The 20,531-nt window shown below is 46.7% G+C and overlaps 1 long non-coding RNA gene across 2 annotated transcripts; it reads right to left on the reverse strand.

The window, feature by feature from the left end:
- Positions 1-287: 287 nt before the first annotated feature.
- On the reverse strand, positions 288-5,010 carry LOC128813061 (uncharacterized). Of its 2 annotated transcripts, none has more exons than XR_008438899.1 (3): positions 3,907-5,010; positions 3,445-3,564; positions 288-3,317 (listed from the first exon to the last, which is right to left on the reverse strand). It is a non-coding gene; the product is annotated as an uncharacterized LOC128813061 (long non-coding RNA). The 2 variants fall into 2 exon arrangements; XR_008438898.1 differs by having other exon boundaries at positions 288-3,101; positions 3,907-4,619.
- Positions 5,011-20,531: the final 15,521 nt, after the last annotated feature.

The following is a 20,531-nucleotide window of genomic DNA, read 5'->3' on the forward strand; positions in this document are numbered from 1 at the left end:
GGGCGGCGGCGGCGGGCGGCAGGGCCAGGCCGGAGCGGGGCCGGGGCGGGGCGGGGCCGGCCCGGGGGCGGCGGGCGCGGGGCCCGCGGAGCTGCCGAGGCCCGGGCCCGGTGCCGGCGGCTGCAGGCGGGGCCGCCCCGAGCGCCGCGCAGCCAACCCGGAAACGGCGGCGCCGCCGCCGCACCCGCCCAGCGCCGCGCAGCGCCCCCCGGCGGCGTGGAGGTCCGGCCCCTCGGCTGCTCCCGCCATCGCGCCCGCCCCTCAGGCGCCGGGTCCCGCCGCGCGAACCTCCCCGTGGCCTGCCTCCTGTGCCGTGCCACCGCCCCGCCACACCCTGACACCCCTCTGCAGCCGAGTCACCCGCCCAGCCTCCCCCTGCCCGCGCCATCGCAGCCTGTCACACGCCCGCCACACCCTGACACCCTCACACCGCTGCAGACACCGTCACCTCTGCCACCCTGACGACCCCACCTCAGCCTGGTCACAGCCCTGTTACACTGTCACCGCATCGCCACCTGCAGTCACCTCGTTATTCCTGTCACCCCATCACGTCTTGCCAGCCCCAAGGTGGAACCTGGGGTGAACAAAAGGCTCCATGTTCCTCTGGAGGAGCTCACAGAGCCACAGCGGGCTGAGGTGAGGCACCTCCGGAGGCCATCTTCTCCAAGCCCTGCTGCAGCAGGGTCACCCAGGGCTGGCTGTCCAGGCTCGTGTCCAGACAGCTGCTGGACATCTCTAAGGATGGAGCCTCCACAACGTCCGCGGCCAGCTGTGCCAGTGCTTGGTCCTACTCACAATGAAAAAGCGTTTCCCCAAGTTCAGAGGGACCCTCCTGTGTTCTAGCGTGTGCCCATGGCCTCTGGTCCTGGCACTGGGCACTGTTGGGAAGAGCCTGGCTCCCTCTGCTTTCCACCCTCTCTCAGTCCTTCATTCACCTTCGTGTACCTTCACTGGCCTCTCCCCACTGTGTCCCTATCTCCCTGGCACTGAGAAGCCCAGCACTGGACACAAGGCTTTAGGGCTGATCCACCATGGCTGAGCACAGGGGAATTTGACTAAGGCAACCCAGGACACCCTTAGTCTTCTCTGTGGCTAATGTTCAGTGTGGTGCCTGCTAAGATCTCCAGATCCTTTTCAGAAAAGCTACTTCCCAACAGACCTGGATGTGGTTTTGACCCCTGAGATACTGTGCTAGTGACTGGCCTCCAGCTAGAGTTTGTACTGCTAATCACCACATTCTGGGCCAGTTTTCAATCCATCTCACTTTCCCTGAGTCCTAGGGGAGCTGCCAACCCCAGCTCTTCCTCAAGCCCATGTGGGCTGGGTGCAGCCAGGTCTCAGCAGCAGCCACCAGCCTGAGGTGACAGAGCCTGGGACATGGGGCTGCTTATGGCTGGCCTCAAAACATCAACTTAGGCTCAGGTAGAAATCAGCCTTGACTCCAAAGTATCCCTGCAAAGATAAGCATGTGGATTCAACCAGACACTGCAAAACCTAGTGAGCTTTCTGTGTGCCTGAGACTGAATGATGAAAAAACCCAAGAGGACTTTATCATTTCATACTTTGAGTCCTGACTGAATGAAGACCAGGCAGGAGTTTCACAGGATCTTTGGAAAACAAGGAGGATGTGTTCATGATGCTTGCTCTTCTGGGGCACTCAGCCCTGGAGAGAGAAGGCAGATGTGACACCCACTCCTGCTAAACCTGTCTTAACAAAGCAAGAGGAAGATCAGCTGCACTTTGGGAAGGCTGCCCCATCCTGAGCCCAGCTTACTGGCCCTTCCTACCATGACTGCAGAGGGAAGACAAACATCATCTCCTAGGATCTAGAGATGTAGAAATGCATAAGCAAAGCAGTCAGGCCCTGCATAAACTGGAGTTCATGGCAGATATGCAAAGGCCAGCGCCTGAGTCACCGGTTGAAGTGGCGCCGTGACGCCGGGATGTGCAGGTGGCTGTTTTGCAGAGTGAGGTGGCTGGAGCTGCCCTGCTACACAGCTGAGATGTTCATCTCTCATGGCAAATTCTGCATGGGACCACAGCAAAATCCTGTGCTAAAAGGGAATTTGTCTTCCACAGGGTGTTACTATTTGGGCAGAGATGCTCAAGCATAAAGTTGGCAGTTTTTTATTTTCTCTTTTTCTGATGGATAATTTTCCTGGTAGAGTCCACTGAGTTGTCAGCAATATCATCACTGGTGACATCTTCCTTGATGCTTTCCAGTGGGACACAGGCAGGCTATTGAACTGGCTTGCCAGGCTGATTCCTGGCAGGAAAGCTGGCCGGTGTGCTGCCAGCTCCTCCAGCTGGCGCCTGGGCTGCCCAGCTCTGGGCACCATGGCTGCCTGCTGCCTTCTAATGCTGCCCAGCACTGCCCACAGCAAAAACCCAGTTTGCAGTTATGGGAAGTTTGCCAAGCTTTACCTACTTTCACTGAAATGCTAGAGAGCTGGTTTTATTATTATTATTATTTTTTTTCCCAAATCTGCCCATAACAGCCCAGCTGTTTCCCAGAGCAAAGTCAAGGAAAATATTTGTTCAGCCATTAAAACATCACCCTATCTGAAGACAAGATCTCTGGAGTCTGTTGTTTAGCAAGGGACAAATTTTCTGGCAGAGATGTGCTAGGTCTCTTGCTGATCTTTGAAAAGCTGTCTGTGGCTGGATAGAGCTATAAACACCTTAAAAATCTGCACTTCACATTTTGCATCTTCAAAACCTCTTGGCTGTCCAGTGATACCATCCTTGCCCACCATCCCTTCATGGCTCTGCTGGGTCACTCAGCTGCCTCTCCTTAACCGACTGAAACACGGCCTGTGTCAGGCTGAGGCATCGCAGCCATGGCCTGGTGTGGAGACCTGGTGTTAGAGTTATCCTTGCAATCTTAGTCAGCCAACACACACAAGCACTGCTTTGAAGACAGCTTTTAATTCATTTCCGCATGTTCAACTTTTTCATGGGATCCCCATCCCACCTTGCATGCAAAGATGAACTCCAGGCTATGCCCCATGCATGCTGTTCCCTCCTCTTCATCCCAAACCACTCAGTTTCTGGTGTTGAGTTCTGTATGTGGTGAAGATCGCAGATGAAGGATGTTATCCCTGCACCCAACAAGGCCAGGGAGTGAGGTTCCTCCAATGAACTGGATGTGGTTATGACTCAAGATGCATTTTGAAGATGAGTTTTGACATGTTCTAGCCAGAAATAGGACTGGTTTTGCCAGGGCATTGATTTTTCTCATGTATATATGATCAGATTGACTTGCATCCCTCATCCCAAAAAAAGCTGTGGTGAAGCATCACTGGCCACATCATGAGCTTTTGGGAGAGACACACACATTTAAACAGAGCTGCCACCCACTGCCATTGGCCCTGAGCATCCTGCATGGAGAAGTCAGAGCACATTGCTGTGCCATGGTCTGGATCCAGCAACAGGGATACTTACAAATGATTCTCCACACCCTTACAAAGCTCCTAAAACTAGGCATGCCTGTAGGGACAGCTGCCTTCAGGACGGGTGCTACTGTTCCCCCAGTTTTACAGCCAGATTGTGACAAAGCAGAGTCTGTAAGAGGAAGATTGCAGTGTCACGGACAGAGAAACACCCACCGTGGTGCAGATGTACCTCAGATGGGAGCAGGGGGCCAGTTTTGCCTGCACCCCTCTGGAGTCTTCAGCACCCAACTCTTGGACTGAGTCCTAGCACAGCTGGTGACAAGGAGCCCGGAGGCAGCGCCTAATCAGGAGCTTCTGGGAGCTGGCGCTGCAGGAGCGGGAGTGACGTGCACCCCAGGAGACCCTTGGGAGGGCTGTCCCTTTGCCATCACAGCCCCTGCACTGCGGCCAATCCTCCACACATGCATTTGTACTGCACCTGATCAGTTTCCAGTTCTGCATATGTACCTACCAGAGCAGTTCACCTTGGAGACCAGGTGCTGGTGGAACCATGACCAGCCCGTGTCTTTGACCCACGGGCCATGGGTTTCCCCAGCTTTGCAGCTCTCCGAGGAGGTCAGCACTGCCAAAGAAGCACGACCCCCATGGCAGCTCTCACAGGCAGCATGGAATTCCTTTCTGAGACCAGCACAAACCTCTTCCTTTGTGCAAAGGCCTGGCTGCCTCCTTGCCAATGCTGCTGGGAGACAGGCACTTCTCACAAGGAGCTGTAGCCTCCCAGCAGCCTGGCCGTAACCTCGGAAATAATGAGTTTTCGGCTCTGTGGAGAACCAAGCCAGCCTGACTCTGCATGGAGACAAAGCCTGAAGCCTGCTGCCAGTTCTGCCCACAGCAAGATGAACACGGCTCTTCTGTGAGCTCACACAAAGCCTCCCTTGTGCAGGAAGGGATCCAGCCAAACAAATGATCTCCTTGGCTGCATGTCTCCTGGTGCTCCATCATTTTTACTATTTGCTGGATTGTTCCCACAACCGAGGAAAATTTAACAAGTAAAAGCATCTGATAAAAATCTATCAACCACAGTAAAGCACCAACCCAGCCAAACCAGTCTGTACAGCACAACCCTCACAGCCTTCAGGACACGTCCATTCAATTTACCACCCAGAAAAACAAATGCTGTGTGGTACTTGCAACGTCACCAGTGTGGAGTCTTTGAGTACAGCTTGTGTTACCAAAGCACGGTGAGATGTTTGAAGGTTGCTTCCTTCCCCAAGCCTGGTTCCCTGTTGTGCAAAGACAAGTTCTTATGTCATTTCCTTGGCATTTTGTCCTTCTCCTCTTGTGTTTCCGGACCACGCTGCTCCCCTTGCTGCTGGCCTTAGCAGAGGTCCCTACTCCTGGTGACAGCCCTCCTGGCCAGGTGCCTGGCAGGAATGATGCACCTTGTCCTTGCTGAGGAACTCTGTAAGAAAACAGCTTTTGGCCACTGGTGCCTTCAAGTCTCACAGTATTACTCACAGATAGTTCAAATCTTGCCTTGGAGACAAATCTCAAGGCAAGTTTTGACTCCAAGACAAAATTTGAACCACCTGTGAGTAATCCTGGAAGACTTCCAGTGCTGTGATGGATGGTGTTGGTTCTGTGCTGAAGGCAGCAGCTGGAACAGAGACTCCCATGGCAAAGGCGTGCACAGCCTGGACGGGTCAGGTACCAGAAGAACGAGGCCACCAGCGTGTTTGTCTTGGTTGAGTTCCTTTCAGCAGATGTCGAGCACACATGAGCAAACCCATCTACCACCTAGAGGTGTTGGTGTTTGCCATCCTCAGCAAAGGTGGCCTGGGACTGTGTGGCCAGCAGGGAATGACTCCAGGCAGGCAGAGCAATTGCACAGGAGATCTGCTGTACAGCTTACTTAGCCAGCTCCTGGAACACACCTCTGGATGGGAGCCTTGCTTTTTTATCAAAGCACACATGGAGGTTCTCGAGGGTGCTGTTCCCTGGTGTAACCCATGGTGCTCCAGTTCATGGCCTGTGGCCGCTCAGTGGAGTCATTTGTCTGGACTTTGCATGGAGTGTCCTGGTCACAGAGAGGGCACCAAGAGACATTTTGTGAAGTGACTCAATACCTTTTGCAGGATACTGGAATTAGTGAACCATTAAAATTCCTTTTAGCCCAGTCCCACATGAAATCCCTCCTTCCCAAGAAGAAGAGGATATCAAATCAAAAGAGAGAAGGTATTAAGAAAGCCAAGGCAGAAGAGGAAGTGTCTGAGGAGGCCTCTGTCCACTGTCATAACAATGGTCCAAAGAGCTGATCCAGGACAGACACATTTTCACTATGGATAGACAACAACCTGAAATTCTTCATTTTTCTCTCTGTAATGAGATAGGAGTTTTACAGCCTCCGTAGACTCTCACATATTAAGGAGTATTTCAAAGCTGAGGTTGTATTGCTATGTTTTGTGTAGAAAAGAAGGCAGAAAGTAGAGGGCAATTAGGTTCTGGGCAGGACAAGCAGTCTCCAAGCCGAGTCCCTCTAGCAGTGGATGATGCAGTAGTCCTGCAAGTAGAGCAGCACAGTTAGAGGGGGGCCCAGGACCAGGCTGATCCTACACATTACTGTAGCAGCCATGAATAAGTAGTTTCCATAGGCAGGACAGTAGGATCTGTCAGGAAAAGCAAACAGTGGTTAAAAGCAGAAGTCTGGTCAGTTGGTAAAACCATTCTCTGAGGGATGTGCATGCCCTTAACTGGAGGACAGATCCATATTGAATTAGCTTTTCTATTATAAGGATGATGACTCAATTTATTTCTACAGGGTGCCCTTGCCAAAGGGCTCTGTGTCTGTGTAGTTCATAATAAAACAATTAAAAACCCCATTAATGCAAAAATCTTACCAGGCTAGCACAGAAAGGGTCTTTCCCTTCCCACAGAACCAAGAGCTGCCAGACTTACAGGTCTCATGGGAATGGAAAGAGTATGGAATAATTTTTAAAGGCTGGAAGAGGCTAGGTGGGAAGGATTACAGGGGGCCACAAGTTTTGCACTCAGAAATCATTGCTGTTTGACAGATTGTTACAGGGGGGAAATCTGTGTGATCATGTCTTGTATTGGCTCTGTACAATAGCAGGTGAGGTATAGTTGAGGAAGCTTGAAGGATCCAATATTAGTGGGAATTCATTGACTTCATTTTGGAAGGAAACTTAAGTTAAAATTAATCCGAAAAAGGGAAAGAAAGCCTTGAGATTCACAGCTTCTGCCAGGCCATCAGCGTATGGCACTGCTCCCACTAAGTGGAGCAAAACTGAGTTGGCCAGCCAGGACACCTGTCCCAAGTAAAAATTTTCCAGCTTTGTCCATCTGTTCTTCTGATGGTCCTGTCACTTTAGTCTAAGCAGGGAGATTCAGGAGATTCAGGAGTATACAAAGAGAAGTCTCCTTAACACTCCTTTCCTGCCTTGGATTGGGGCACCACTGGCTTCCCCAGGCTTCCCCAGAGCAATAGCTGGAAGTCACAAAGCAATGTTCTTGGTATAAGTGACAGTATAATGTGTGCTGCAAATTCTTCTGCCACAGAAGCAGGAGATGCCATGCAGACCAATGGCTCATCCAGTTTCTGCCTTTATTCCTGCCTACATCCAGCTATCCCAAACCATCAGTGTGAGGATATGAAAGTTCCCTACATTTTCCTGTGTGACCTATCCCTAATCCTTGTGGAACTGGGCTGTTCTAACACCTGCAAAACTGTAGGATGCCCAAAGACATGAATGACTGATGGAGCACCCAATGATTAATGAAATAGTTTGCATGGCAGGACGGGGTCAGACTTAATGGTCTGTGACAGAAAGCTGGTCAAGGCCAAAATTCAGGGGACAGACACTTTCATGGACATCTCTGCCTGTTGGGTACTGGATCCTTTGCAGTGGGAGGCAGAACCTGGCACAGCCACATTTGTTAAATGGCCACAGTGCTACTTTCCTCCAGGCATAGTTACCTTTAACTGACTCTTTTTTCCCAGACACTGTGTCCTAGGTCTTGGGAAACTAAAAATTTTCTTCAAAGAGCAGCTAAAGGCCTCACCTTTAACCATTGAAATTTCTAGCTTAATCCAAAGTTTACTCTGACCCCAAGTTAGCAGGTTGTCAGCATAAGTGGAAGATCAGGAACTGCAAGCAATCAAGCTACTAAGGCACTGGGGACCTGGCCCCTCAGCAGTGCCACTACAAGCATGCTAAAGTGTAATCTCATCAGTCTGTGAAGCTCGAGTGTTGTTTTGCAGTGTGATTCCTCTCATTAGAACTCACATCAGTTTGTAAAACCATTTTCTAGCTCACTCCCACCCCCAAACCTCATTCCTTTGGTCTAGATGTGGTTGCAGGTAAAGGTAAGTTTGGGGGCTGCAGGCAGCTAAAGCAAAGCACACAGTCTGAGCTGCTGCACATAAAATTGGGATTTTATGAGAGGCTGTGGCTGTGACCAGGTCAGCCCTTCTTGTGACATGCTTTGCAGGAACACACAGCAGGAGGAATGCAGCCAGCTGGGGCTGCCACTTGCCATAACCCCAAGTGTGGGAAGGGCTTGTAGATGTGCTTGTTTACAGAGTACAGAAAAATGGGAAAAATTTTGATAGACACTATTAGTCACTAATATCAAGATTAATCACACACAGCAGAAAATTGTGGTTAGTATGAGTCAGCCCCAAAATGCTGAGGAGCTGCTGGAGGAGCCGCTCCAGGTGCACGCACACCTGAGTGAGGGGAGCATCTCATGCAACAGCTCAGGCTTCTGCTGGAAACGTGGTTGGTTTCCAAGATCTCGGCATTGAGTGATGGATTTCGGTAGGAGGCTGCCCTGATCTGGTGAAACAAATTCTAAACCTTCACACACTGCCTAGCCTCGTGTGCTTTGATACAAGATCTGTTTAAACCCCTCCTTGGCATCTTTTACTGTGCACATATCAGAAATCTAGTGATATAGGAGGAGGAGAACTTAAAAAATGAACTTCTTATGTTAGGCTCTCTGTCTATACTGAGTGTTGAGGAGTACATCTGGCCCAGGTAGCTCAGCTTGCAAACTGCAGATTGAGATGCAGACTGAACTCCGGGTAGGGGCCTGAGACAAGAGGCCGTGAATTGCCAATCTTTTGGGAAAACAAAGGGTGTGAGGACAGGTGACTGCCAGCCAGGCGAATGGACATTGAGGGGACACATCAGGAGCCTGGAGTTACCAGGCTTTTGGAGATGGAGAGGGGTGACCTCAGTGAGGTGGATGCACACAGAGACGGGGATTCAGGAGGAAGGGCAAGGCTTGCGTGTTGGGAGACTGTGAGGTTATAAAAGCTCAGGGGTTCCTTTGTTGTGGGTCCTCCTTGGAGGAATAAATGGCTTAATGGAAGCCAAAGGAGGAAAAGACATATGAGACTATGAGATGGGTTACACTGGGAAAGAAACCTGTTGTGGCTGTGTGATTAGGGAGTCCAGTGGGACACCCTGGAGCTCACTGGATCTGCCTGCTTTGAAGGGACTTCTGTCCCAGCAGTGGAATTCTGGCACTGGGAGTGTGACTTCAGAGAGTCTCGTGAATGGTCAGACTGGGAAGTTTCCTTAACAATGAGGGCACTGAAAACACGCAGCTTACGTCTGCTTTTCCAGAGTGTTCAGTACTTCTTGGATGCCATGAATAATATCTGAAGACCTTTATTTGTCTTCTGATTTATTGGCTTTGGGAGCTTGACTTCATGAACTACTTTTTTAAACAAGGCAAAAGCTCTTATCACCAAGAGATTGACACAAGGGTGCTCCACAAAATGCTTGTGATTTTGTAGGGGCTGAGTCACCGTCACAGATGCTGCCAGTCCTGACCTCTTCACTGAAAAGTCTTGGTATTTACACTGCTGCCTTTTGAACACTCTTCAAGCAGTAAAATGGCAGCAATCCTGACGTGTGAACCCACTCCCTGGCTGGCACTGGGTGACAGGTGACTGAGTCTCTCTCCTGGAGGCTTTTGGGCTAACATACATAATTTTTTACTTTTCTGAATCTGCATGTGGTGATGAATAGACTCCCAGAGGCACTGATAGAAAGATACATATTCTGGCTATTTGTCAATGTAAAAAGATCCAGTTTCCAGATGAAGGTCTAAGCAGTGGATTGGATTCTGCTTCCTTCCTAGGCATCTCCTGGAGATGCTCATAGTCTGGGCTTCCTGGACCTCCCCAAGATTTTGAGGTGAAGGAGCAGAGATGGTGATGTAAGAGATATTCCCTGATAGTGAGTGCTAACTCTGGCTCTCAGTTTCCTGCAGTTGGACTCCCCTCTTTGACCTCTCCTTAGAGAAGGGCTGGGTTCTAGATTACTGGGGCTACAGTGCTATTTCTGAAGAGCTTGTTGCCAACAGTAGGAACCATGTGCTTACAGGAACTTTAACACTTTTAAATTAACATATTTCATTTTTGTCAGCACCCTGCTGATGCTTTGAAATTATGCTAAAATGTAGACTGCTTCTTAATTACTTCAAATGCCAAGGTTTAATTACAATGCCTCTGAGTTAAATTTCAAGGCAGCCAAACTTTCAGAGCCATGCAGGAGAGAGACAGGCATTCCCATAGCAAGCTCATCCTTCAAAAAAGATGAAGATGGTTAATGCTACTGATATCCCAGCACCAGTATTTCCTCTTTCAAACACAGAGCGTGTTAACTGGAGCATTCAGTGCCTTCTAACCGTCTCTGGGCTGGGGTATTCCATCTGGACCACAGCTGCAAGAGCAGTCTGCATTCCTGCAAGAGGAAGAGTTAAACCAGGCTTCATTACACAGCTCCAGAGAAAACACACACCCATCCTATTGGATGGGCATCCTTTCCCATGGGCAAGGTGAAGGTGCATTAAGAAACAAATTACATGTGGGCTGGTTTTTATAGCACAGCTGAAACCTTCCTGTGAGCAGCTGGATTCCTGGCCACCCTTGAATCCAGAAGTGCAGGCGACAATTGCTGTTTGCTGTGAGCCATGCTACGTTTCTATAGCAGTATCCCATTTTATTTTGCAGATACAGAGTTTACAGACCATGACCTCGAACACAACAGCTGCAGCACTGGTGTGGCAAATCAACTAACTTAAGGATAATAAGATTTTTTTTGGCCCTTGACAGACAAGAAGGTGTATCAGGCTTAGTTCCAAAACCATGTCTGAAGTCCTGGGCACCAAAAGCAGAGCCTGGGACATGGGGCTGCTTATGGCTGGCCTCAAAACATCAGCTTAGGCTCAGGTAGAAATCAGCCTTGACTCCAAAGTATCCCTGCAAAGATAAGCATGTGGATTCAACCAGACACTGCAAAACCCAGTGAGCTTTCTGTGTGCCTGAGACTGAATGATGAAGAAACCCAAGAGGACTTTATCATTTCATACTTTGAGTCCTGACTGAATGCAGACCAGGCAGGAGTTTCACAGGATCTTTGGAAAACAAGGAGGATGTGTTCATGATGCTTGCTCTTCTGGGGCACTCAGCCCTGGAGAGAGAAGGCAGATGTGACACCCACTCCTGCTAAACCTGTCTTAACAAAGCAAGAGGAAGATCAGCTGTACTTTGGGAAGGCTGCCCCATCCTGAGCCCAGCTTACTGGCCCTTCCTACCAGGACTGCAGAGGGAAGACAAACATTATCTCCTAGGATCCCCAAGAAAAAGCCTCCAAAAACATGAGCTTTAGATACTGGCAAAATCAGGTGCTGGAAAATATTCTGGAATTATCTGCCAGCTGTAGGTATTTCCCAGGAGGAAAAAAGGAAACGCCTCTCTGCAGCCTCCACACCTGGCTGATGCACACCTGAGCCGTGACGCACATCCAGTGCTGCTGCTGTGGGGCTGGAGGTGTCTGAGCCTGTCATTCAAACAGCTCCAGGGCCAGTTTCCCTTTCACAGCTGTGGCACTCAGGGAGAACTGGAATGGTTGGTCAGGCAGAGTGACAAACATCTGCTAGATGAGAGCTACCAGCACTCGCTGCCTTGTCTCTGACTCTGCCAGAATACTAAAGTTTCATCTTTGTTTCAATGCTTTCAGCAGTGAAAGAGGATGAAGCATCCAAAGAAAACATCTTCTGATTATACTCTGGGGACTGTAATCTTGCAGTTCTCTTAGATGCTGTGTCTGTGTCAGAAACTTACAATTAATTCATACTGTCTTAAAAATTAACAGTCAGGATTCAAAAGACTGTGGAATGTTTTTGTATTGCAATATTTACCGATTTCCTCAGAGCCCAAGGTCTGAAGCCACATTTCATCAGGAGGAAAAAAATTTAGTACTGTTTTAAAACTTGAAAATTGTTAAGAATTAGACATCATCATGATACTAATGTTAAAAAATAAATCTCACACCTGCTAAAAAACCCCAAAACCTATGACTTCTAAGCCATCTTCATGACGTTTAGGGACCATGGCATTATTTTCTAAAATATATTGTTGTCAAAACTGTGATTTAGCTCATAAAAATCTTTGTTGCTTAGGGATAATAACGCATCCTGGTGCTAATGGATTCTGTAACCTCCCGAGTCTGGGTTATTTCTAAGAAGCAGGCACTGGCAGCTAGCTGGAGAACACTTTATTAGCCAGCATCCCCGGAGAGCAGACACTGTGACACTTGATATCTTTTTGGCTTAGAGGATATGGCAAGGACACAAAGCTCCTGGCAGCACCTTGGAAAATGAGAGAACAGCAGTGACACAGCCGAAAATGTGCTGTGCATCCCACTCCCAGGGCTGCTTTGGAACAGGGATCCTGCCATCCCTGCCTGCCCTGTGCCACTGCCAGCACAGCTGGGGAGCGGGGCAGGTCTGACCCTGCTGCATGTGTAAATCATTTCTGGTTTCACTATAAAATAATACTATAATATCTACATTAAGCATTAATAAATTTGAATGCATTTTACACATTTTTTTAAAATCTAATGATGTTTGAAAACAAAGGGCTGTATTCTTGACTAATATGACACTATCTGAGAGATCATAATCAACTTTTTTAACATCAGATCTTACATAAATTCTCTCTCTATCAGATCAAACCCCATTCCTTTAAGGCACTGCAGATCCTGTTTCCCTTCTTGGTCAATACAGTTGTTGTTCTCTTTGGAAACCTACATTTGAACTTCTGGGCATTCAACTTTTAACTTCTTAATATTTTTTTCAAGAGAATAATTAGTGATATATATTTTAAATAGATATCTAATGAAAATATAAGTATATAATGCATGTCTATACATATATAGGTAATTAGTATTAACAGGTATTACGAGGGTTTTACTGGCTAAAGTATATAATGAATTCATCTAGCACTAAAGAAGATTAAAAGTGTTAATTTGAAAATGAAATATTTCAAAATCAAACAGACAAAATGAATTTCTGATAAAGTGTCATCTCACTTTAAAAAAAAAAATTTAATAGATCAGAATTGTTCTGTCCCAACGGGAAATGCAGCAGCTTCTGAAAGACTTCAGCTCTAGTCAGGAACCTCTAGTTGGACGCACACATTTTTGTTTAGCTGCTGACTCCTTGCCATCTGTTAGTCATATCAAGATGTCCTCCACAACATCAATGACAATCCTAAATGTGAGATACACCAGGGCTTTGAATTTTTTTTGGTGAAGGTCTTATCTTGCTTTCGTCAAACATGTATTATGCACTGAACCCAACTTGTTAAATTGTGTCATGCCAGAGACCTGTCAAATTAGACTTGTGTCAGTGTTCTAGTTTGAAAACTGATTTACAGTTCTTAACAAACCCAAATCATGTTGTCTGACAGTCTGATTTCAAATGAAGCAGCAGCACACTTTTGAAAGAGGTGAAAGACATCTTACCTGAAAGACACTGGTCTCAGTACAATTGCCAGTCTCCAAATCACAGTAATTCTGCAATTGAAGCAGGAGGGAAAATGCCAATAAAAAAATGCACCAGATGAAATGATGTGTCATTTACAGGAGAAGCAGGCAATAAAAATCATATTTCCCTGTTGGTTCAATTCCATTCCTTCAGCACAGTTTGAATATAATCTAATATAAATGTACCCTTTCCACAGCAACTGTCCTTATAGAGATTTAACTCATCTTGGTTTCAAGTATCCATTTGCAAGTCAAGCACCACGAGAAGCTTTAAAATATGACATTAAAAAGACAACAAATAAAAATGTTTCAGATATAAATAAATTCACAGACCAAAGGGGGGCAGGGTACTATTGCAAAGCTATATGGGTCTATGCTGTGTAATGAGATAATTTTGGAATAGAGAGCATGAAAAACAGCCCTTAAGGAAACAAGGCTGAGACAGCTTTGGTCTGTGCTTGTATTCCTCAAGCTCCTTCTCCAGGCATGGAGGAAGGGGATGCCCTGTGGTGATGGCAAATGTGTGCAATTTGTTATTTTAACAAGAAAAGCCTTCATTAAGAGACCAGGGTGTCAGCAAACACATCTACTCCAGACTCCTAGTTCACAAATTCTTGTTTATTAAACACAATGTTACCTTCCAGGAGTGTTACCAACCTGAACCTTGCCTGCACACAGCAGCTGTAACCTGTTAGTTATCATGAACTACACCAACGTTACTCTTCAAGCATGAGGGCTTTTACACAAGACTAAAGATACTACTTTTAGCTCAGTATTGTGATAAAAGCAGGGGAATATGAGAAATAGTATAAAACTCGTTTTATAAATAGGTTCACAGAAACAGAAAATAGAGGTGTGGGGCCCTTAGGCTTTAAACACAGGCTTTCAAGGAACCCCTGACACACCTCTGGATCAGACAGGAATTGCCTGGGAGATTTTTGGAAGCTTCTTTTGAGAGCCTGCCCATGCTCAGGCAATGACCTGAGCTTGTACACAGGCCACCTTCTGCCCGGAGTCAGGGAGCCAGGGAAGGGTGGCAATGAATCACGGAATAATTTGGAGGTCACTGGGCTGGGTGTCCTACCCAAAGCAGGGCAAACTTTGAAGGTAGCTCCAGTGTGAGCCAAGAGGTGACTTTAGCCTGAGCTCAGCTCTGTGTAATGCAGGATTAGCCGGAACTGGTGCGTGTCTGGAGGCCTCGGGCATGGCAGGGGCAGGCGTGGCATTGTCTGCACTTAGCTGTGTTGATATCCCTGTTATCTCCTACTGAAAGGTTTCACAATTTTTTGCTCCCGGGCTAAATAGGGAAGGATCTTGGCTTTGGCACTGAAAAAAAAAAAAAAAAAAAAAAAAAAAAAAAAGGCTGAGGGGCAGCAAAGACAATTCTAACACAAGGTGCCTCTTCTAAGGTGCAAGAGTCGAATGCAATGAATGCCATGTTAAACTACTAATGTGGAAAATGACTTTAGCAGCCATTGATCCTGAAGCAAACAAAGTAAGAGATGAAATTAAAAGGTTAAACACCAAGGAACTGCAAGGAAGCAAACAAAGAGAGATACTGAAAACTTGGCATGATTAGAAGAGTGATAAATACCAGCTAGTTTTTCCAGCAGAAACATGGGCACAGGAAAATCTTTCAGACAAGGGGAATATGACACTGAAATCAGACTGTAACACTTGGAAGGGTGTTGCTCTTTGTGGGTCCACTGCAGAGTAAAGGAAAACACTGAGCTACAGCTAAGGAAAAACTCAGGTAAATTGCAGACAGAAAATATCCACCATGCCCTCAAGTTGATAGTTCAAGAAAACAACAAATGGAAAAAGCTGCTTCTCACAGCCCTCAGAAAAGAGTTTTAGACATCTTTCCTATCACAGTTTACTCCAGATGTGCTGAGGCTTTGTGTTTGGGGCAAGGAAAATGAGACACCAGGGTGCAAAGCCAAGATGCACTTTGCACTGTTGAAGTAAACATGTGCTTGTGTGGATGCTGTAAGAGAAACACTGATGTCAAACAAGGTCCTCTCATGTCTTGTGTGATCCCTAAGGGACTACACATGGCTGGACACAGCAGCCAGCAGCACCTGGCTCATCTGTCCTACATGGAAGCTCTGGAGTTTGTTGGCATTATCATTCCCTGGATGTGCACAGCCTGGAAGGCAGGCAGCAGCAGAGGCAGTCAGATGAATCCAAGCTGGGAAAACATAGGTATAATGAGAATCTCAGCTTTGAATCCTGTCCACATGTTAGTGCATGGAAACACAAATCAGTCCTCATGTCTTGACAGCAGTAGTACAAGGTAGAGGGGAAAAGCACACAAGCCACCCTGGCAGCTGCATCCCCAAGATTAACAAGACTTGTTAATTGAAAATCTACAGCTGTCCACAGCAAACTTTCAGTGCCACACATCTGGGTGTGTAAATGCTGGAAGAGTCAGGACAAACGTGCAAGGACTTTACCCAGGCCACCTATAAATTAGTCCTCCCAGTGTTTTGTGCTGCAGTGGGGATAGCAGTGATGGAGGCTTATCCAGGGGAGCTGCCACATTAAAAGTGGACTTTCTATCCCTGGAAGTGTTCAAGGCCAGGTTGGATGGGGTTTTGAGCAACCTGAGGAAGGTGTCCCTGTCCATAGCAGGGCAATGGAATGAGAACATCTTTAAGGTCCCTTCCAAAAAACCATTCCAAAATTCTACAATTCTCTGGTCAGTGTCTGGCAGCCCCACAGACCATGCAGTCTGAATGCCATCCTAGAAGCCTTCAAAGCTAGTCCCTGAGCAGAATCCTAGCTATTAATACTCTTCCTCAAATATCACGGAATTTAACAACCTGAAGGGTGTGCAAAGAGCACTGCAACAAGCGGAGACGGCAGAGCTGTGCTCAGTCCCTGCACACTTTAAATAGAATGGAAAAGCTTCAGATACGGAAAAGAGCAATGGATGAATCACAAGATAGAAATCCCACTAAAGCCAACATGAATGTTGCAGCCCATTAATTTCAGCAGGAGGTTTGGGGATTAAATTACTTGTTGAGTCTGGGCCCAAGTCCACTTAAAATAATATGAATTATTGGGAGGGCAATAACTCGCTCTAAAAGTCATCAGGGCTCTGAGGTGCACCAGCAAAAGACCCCCTGCTCCTCCTGAGCAGCAGCTTTGCTCATAAATTCCCATGTAGTGGTTGCAGACCCCCTGAGTGGGTCAGGGCCAGTGCGTGGGGAACTGGGGAGATGCTTTGCGAGGGAATATGACGTGACTGAAGTGGGCAGAATGAAACCAGGGGAGAAAAAAACACACATGGTTCCCTCAGATATGGGATGGTTCTTCCTGCACAAGTGTTTGGAAAAGGGACATGGCTGCTAAATAGTGCTGGAATTTTCACTCCAGCTCTAAAAGGTCTGTATCTTGTTCTCAGCCCAGACTCTGTGTGTTCCTCTCTTCCTGGCTGTGTCACCACAAGTCACTGCATGAAGCTGGCTGTGAATGCAGAGCGTGTGCTCCAGCCAGCACGGGCTGTCACTGCCCAGCTCACACACAGCCATTCACAACTTCCTTCCTTAGGATCAATGGGATGCATGAAATGCTGCTAAATCAGATACCACTGTTCAACCCCCAAACCACCAAAGAGTTACACTGCCAGGAGACAACAGCCCAAAAATAAGCCAGGAAAGAGCTGGAAATGAAATACTCTCCAGGCAGCAGATTAAGTTCCAGGCAGGTTTTAAAAAAAACTGCAAAATACTCTTACCCAAAAAAGCCTTTCTAGTGCAAAGTACAGGTACTTCTTCAAGCCTTATAAAAACTGATGAATGAGCCTACAGAAAATAATGATTCCCACAAGAGACCCTACACAGATACTCCAGGAATCCATTGGTTTTGATATTGGTATTTTGTGTGAAGGTGTTTCAGTAACACCACCATGAAGGGTAATGAATGGAATTTGACAGCATTTAGAAGGGAACAGAATTCACATGCTTGCATTCCCTGACCTCCTTTGTTCTACAGTGCAAGGTGAACTCTGTAGCAAACACATCAGAGCAGCTGTTCAACAAAAACCTTGTAGATTGACCTTACTGCTAATTTCAGATGTATTCTGTAAGAAAGAAAAACTCTATTTCCGGAAAAAAACAAATAAAACAGACTAGAATATCACCTCTGGCGATGACATGAAGTAGAATATGCTTAAAGAAAATAAACTGTCACTATTTGCTTACATCTATTAGCTTTGCTGATTCATGTATATTTGGTAAAATGCACTGAAAGGAAAAACAGAGAGGAATTAAGGTACACACAGTTTTGATTGGAAGGCCCTTCATACTGACTCATTATTTTGTGCCTGCTCTGGTGAGAAAACACAGCTGCAGCCCCTGGTGCACTAAGTCCATAGACTGATGGCATGCTGGCACTGGCAAAGAGAGGATGAGGATGGCTGTAAGGCCTTTATCACTGAAGCCCTCCTGTGCAGACAGGACAGGCCAAGGGCAGCAGGACAAAGTTCTCCAGTCTTCTCTATCCAAGACAGAAAGGCACAAAAAAGTTCTGTTGGGATGGCTTAACAGCCAAGGGCATCCACAGCAAATCCCCCAGTGTCAGCAGCTTGCAAGGGAAGCTATTTTAAGTGCTTCAATACAGCAACAGCTTTATTACAACCACATCGTACTTACACTGGCATAAAAAATATACTTTATGGTCCCCACTAATTTTTGAAAAAATATTCTTTTACTATTTTCAGCTGCCCACGCTGTTGGCAGAAAAAGGGTTCTGGAGAAATTCTGCCAGAGGTCCTGCACAAAGCCAGTGACAGCTTCTGGGAGAGTGCCACAGGAAGCATGGAAAAGAATTATTTGTATTAATGCAGCTGCAAAGCTTTTTTTCTGTGGATCCCAAAGTATCCTAAAAAGTCTCAGTCTTTCACAGAGAAGAGAAAACATCCAGAGATCATCTAATAGGCCATAAAATGAGCCAGGCAGCACCCCTGATCCCAGAGTCCTCCCTTTCCTTTCTCTACACTGAGTAGGCACTGGAATCATCATCTGTGGGGCAGCCACTGTGTTTTAGGGAGATGAGGATAGGTTCAGTCATGATAAAGTGGGGGAGTCCTGCAGGACACCAGCACTGAGGTGTTGCAGAGGAGGTTTGGAGAACTCAGCCATGCAGGTAACTTTCCTCTGATGTCAGAGGCTAAGAACTGCATCCAGCAGCTCTTGTTATATGTGACAATGGATTTAACATTAAACAAAAAACCAACACCTGTCAAAAAAAAAAAAAAAAAAAAAAACAAAAAAAAAACCACCCAAAAAAAAACCCAAAACCCAAAAACAAAACCCCAGCATGAGATCAAAGAGAAATATCTGCAAAGAAAACAAGACAAGACTTCAAAGCCCTTCGTTGATTCTGTCACACTAAAGTCACCATGTCCTGAGGCACCTCTCTGCATCTCTGTCTATTTTGTGTTTAGATACCACAACCACCACAGTGTCTTCAAATGTAATTAACTGACACTGAAATTGCTTATATTGCTGCCTTCCCATGAAGGTCTCGGAGGCTGGCACACATCCCAGCACATTACTCACTCTAACACAAGATGTCAACATCTCAGAGCAAGGACTCCTCTCCCTGTCAGTGTCTCAGAGCTCTCACCATGCACGTTTCTTGCACTGGCAATGGACCCTGCTCAGTCTTGCCTGTGATAAGCTGCTAGACCAGAGGGCTTAATCTGTGCTGGTCATTGGCAGGAGGTGAAAGCCCCACATGCTTCATATCATGTCTGTGAAATCATGGGACCCTACAAGAGCCCTTTAAAAGGTTAATCCTTGACAACCGAATAGTAACTTTCATTCAAATATCCTAAAAAAGAGGAGAGAGATTAGAAAAGGATGAGTAAAATTGCCATGAGTAGTAAAATGTGTAATGTCTGAAATTGTCACTATTTCACAGCAAAATTGCATCATTATTGGACACAAGGAGGGGTGTGTCAGCTCTGATGATGGCTGCATTTCTAGCAGTGCATATACAGTCTGTAGGACATGTACTTAGTACTTCAGGGCCCAGCAGAGTTAAGAAAATAGTTCTTCAATCTCAGAAATAGCTCCCCACTTTTTGCCAAACAGCAGAAGATGCCCTGTCTTTGTGACAGGGCAGTGTTTGACACACGGTTGTAATGTCAGTATCCCAGGGAGCATTTGTCAACCTTGGTATGATTCTCTTAGCTCAACACAAGAACTGTTACCATCCAAGAAGAGTCTCTGAAGTGGACAGGGATAAGTGCAGTCTCATTTTCTCACTACTTCTGGAGCCCTTCAATGATACAGCTGTGTTTGCCCTTGAATTTCTTGGAAAATTAAATTCAAGTAGTAGCAAAGAGAGGGGTCTAGCAGAAAGTAGTATGAGTCTGGGAAGAAAGAAGGGAAATACCACATTGATTTTTAAAATGAAAGATCTAGTGTAAAACTGTTCTACTCTGACATTCAACTCCACATTGTTCTGTGGAGCTCTGGGTGCTGTATCAGTGCATACCTGGTCGTGGTTTCATTACCTGTAGCTGGGAAATAGATGGGAGTCACCATGCTGTTGAAACCCATGTAAATACATAAATCCTAAGCAGAGCCTCAGGCTTTGTAAAGACCATCCCCAGCCCTGAGAGTGGGCCATGTACATCCTCTTGTGCCTGCGCAGAGCCGTGACCAGCACATCACTGAATCCCTACCATAAACTAACCTCAAGTAAAAAGAAGAATAGGGACTTTAAGCTTTCCTTCAGGACTAATAGTGTGGCACTAAACAGAATGGTGCCAAGCTCAGGACTGCAACACTGATGAGATGACACTGAATGACACAGAGAAATTATCTACACTGTAATGGCACTGGGTGATTGCTGGTTTGTTGAGGTCACTAAGAATATTCTTGATATTAAAGGATGGGGCAGTGAAAGACTTTTCTCCATTTTTGCATATTCTAAATGACAAAGTGCTCATCAGACTTACAGCCTTGATCTAAGAACAAAGGTGAAAGAGCCTCCTAAGCTCCAGCTGCACTTCACAGCAGATAAAATCCACTGCATCCATCCCTTGGGCTGAGTGCTGCCCTGCCAGGGTCAGCACAGAACCTCCTGCCCAGTGCAGGGGTGCAGCACCCAGAGCCTTGTGCTGAAAGCTGACATGGTGTTTGCTCAGAGAAATTGAGCAGGCACAGAGCTCTGCTCTCATCAATGAGAGGACCCATCAAAGAGAGCTCCTAAGGTAAATACATCCTCTTAGCAGGGCCTTATCTGTGCCCAGCAG

The sequence above is a fragment of the Vidua macroura genome, chromosome 11 (genome assembly GCF_024509145.1).
Source record: "Vidua macroura isolate BioBank_ID:100142 chromosome 11, ASM2450914v1, whole genome shotgun sequence".
Taxonomy (NCBI): domain Eukaryota; kingdom Metazoa; phylum Chordata; class Aves; order Passeriformes; family Viduidae; genus Vidua; species Vidua macroura.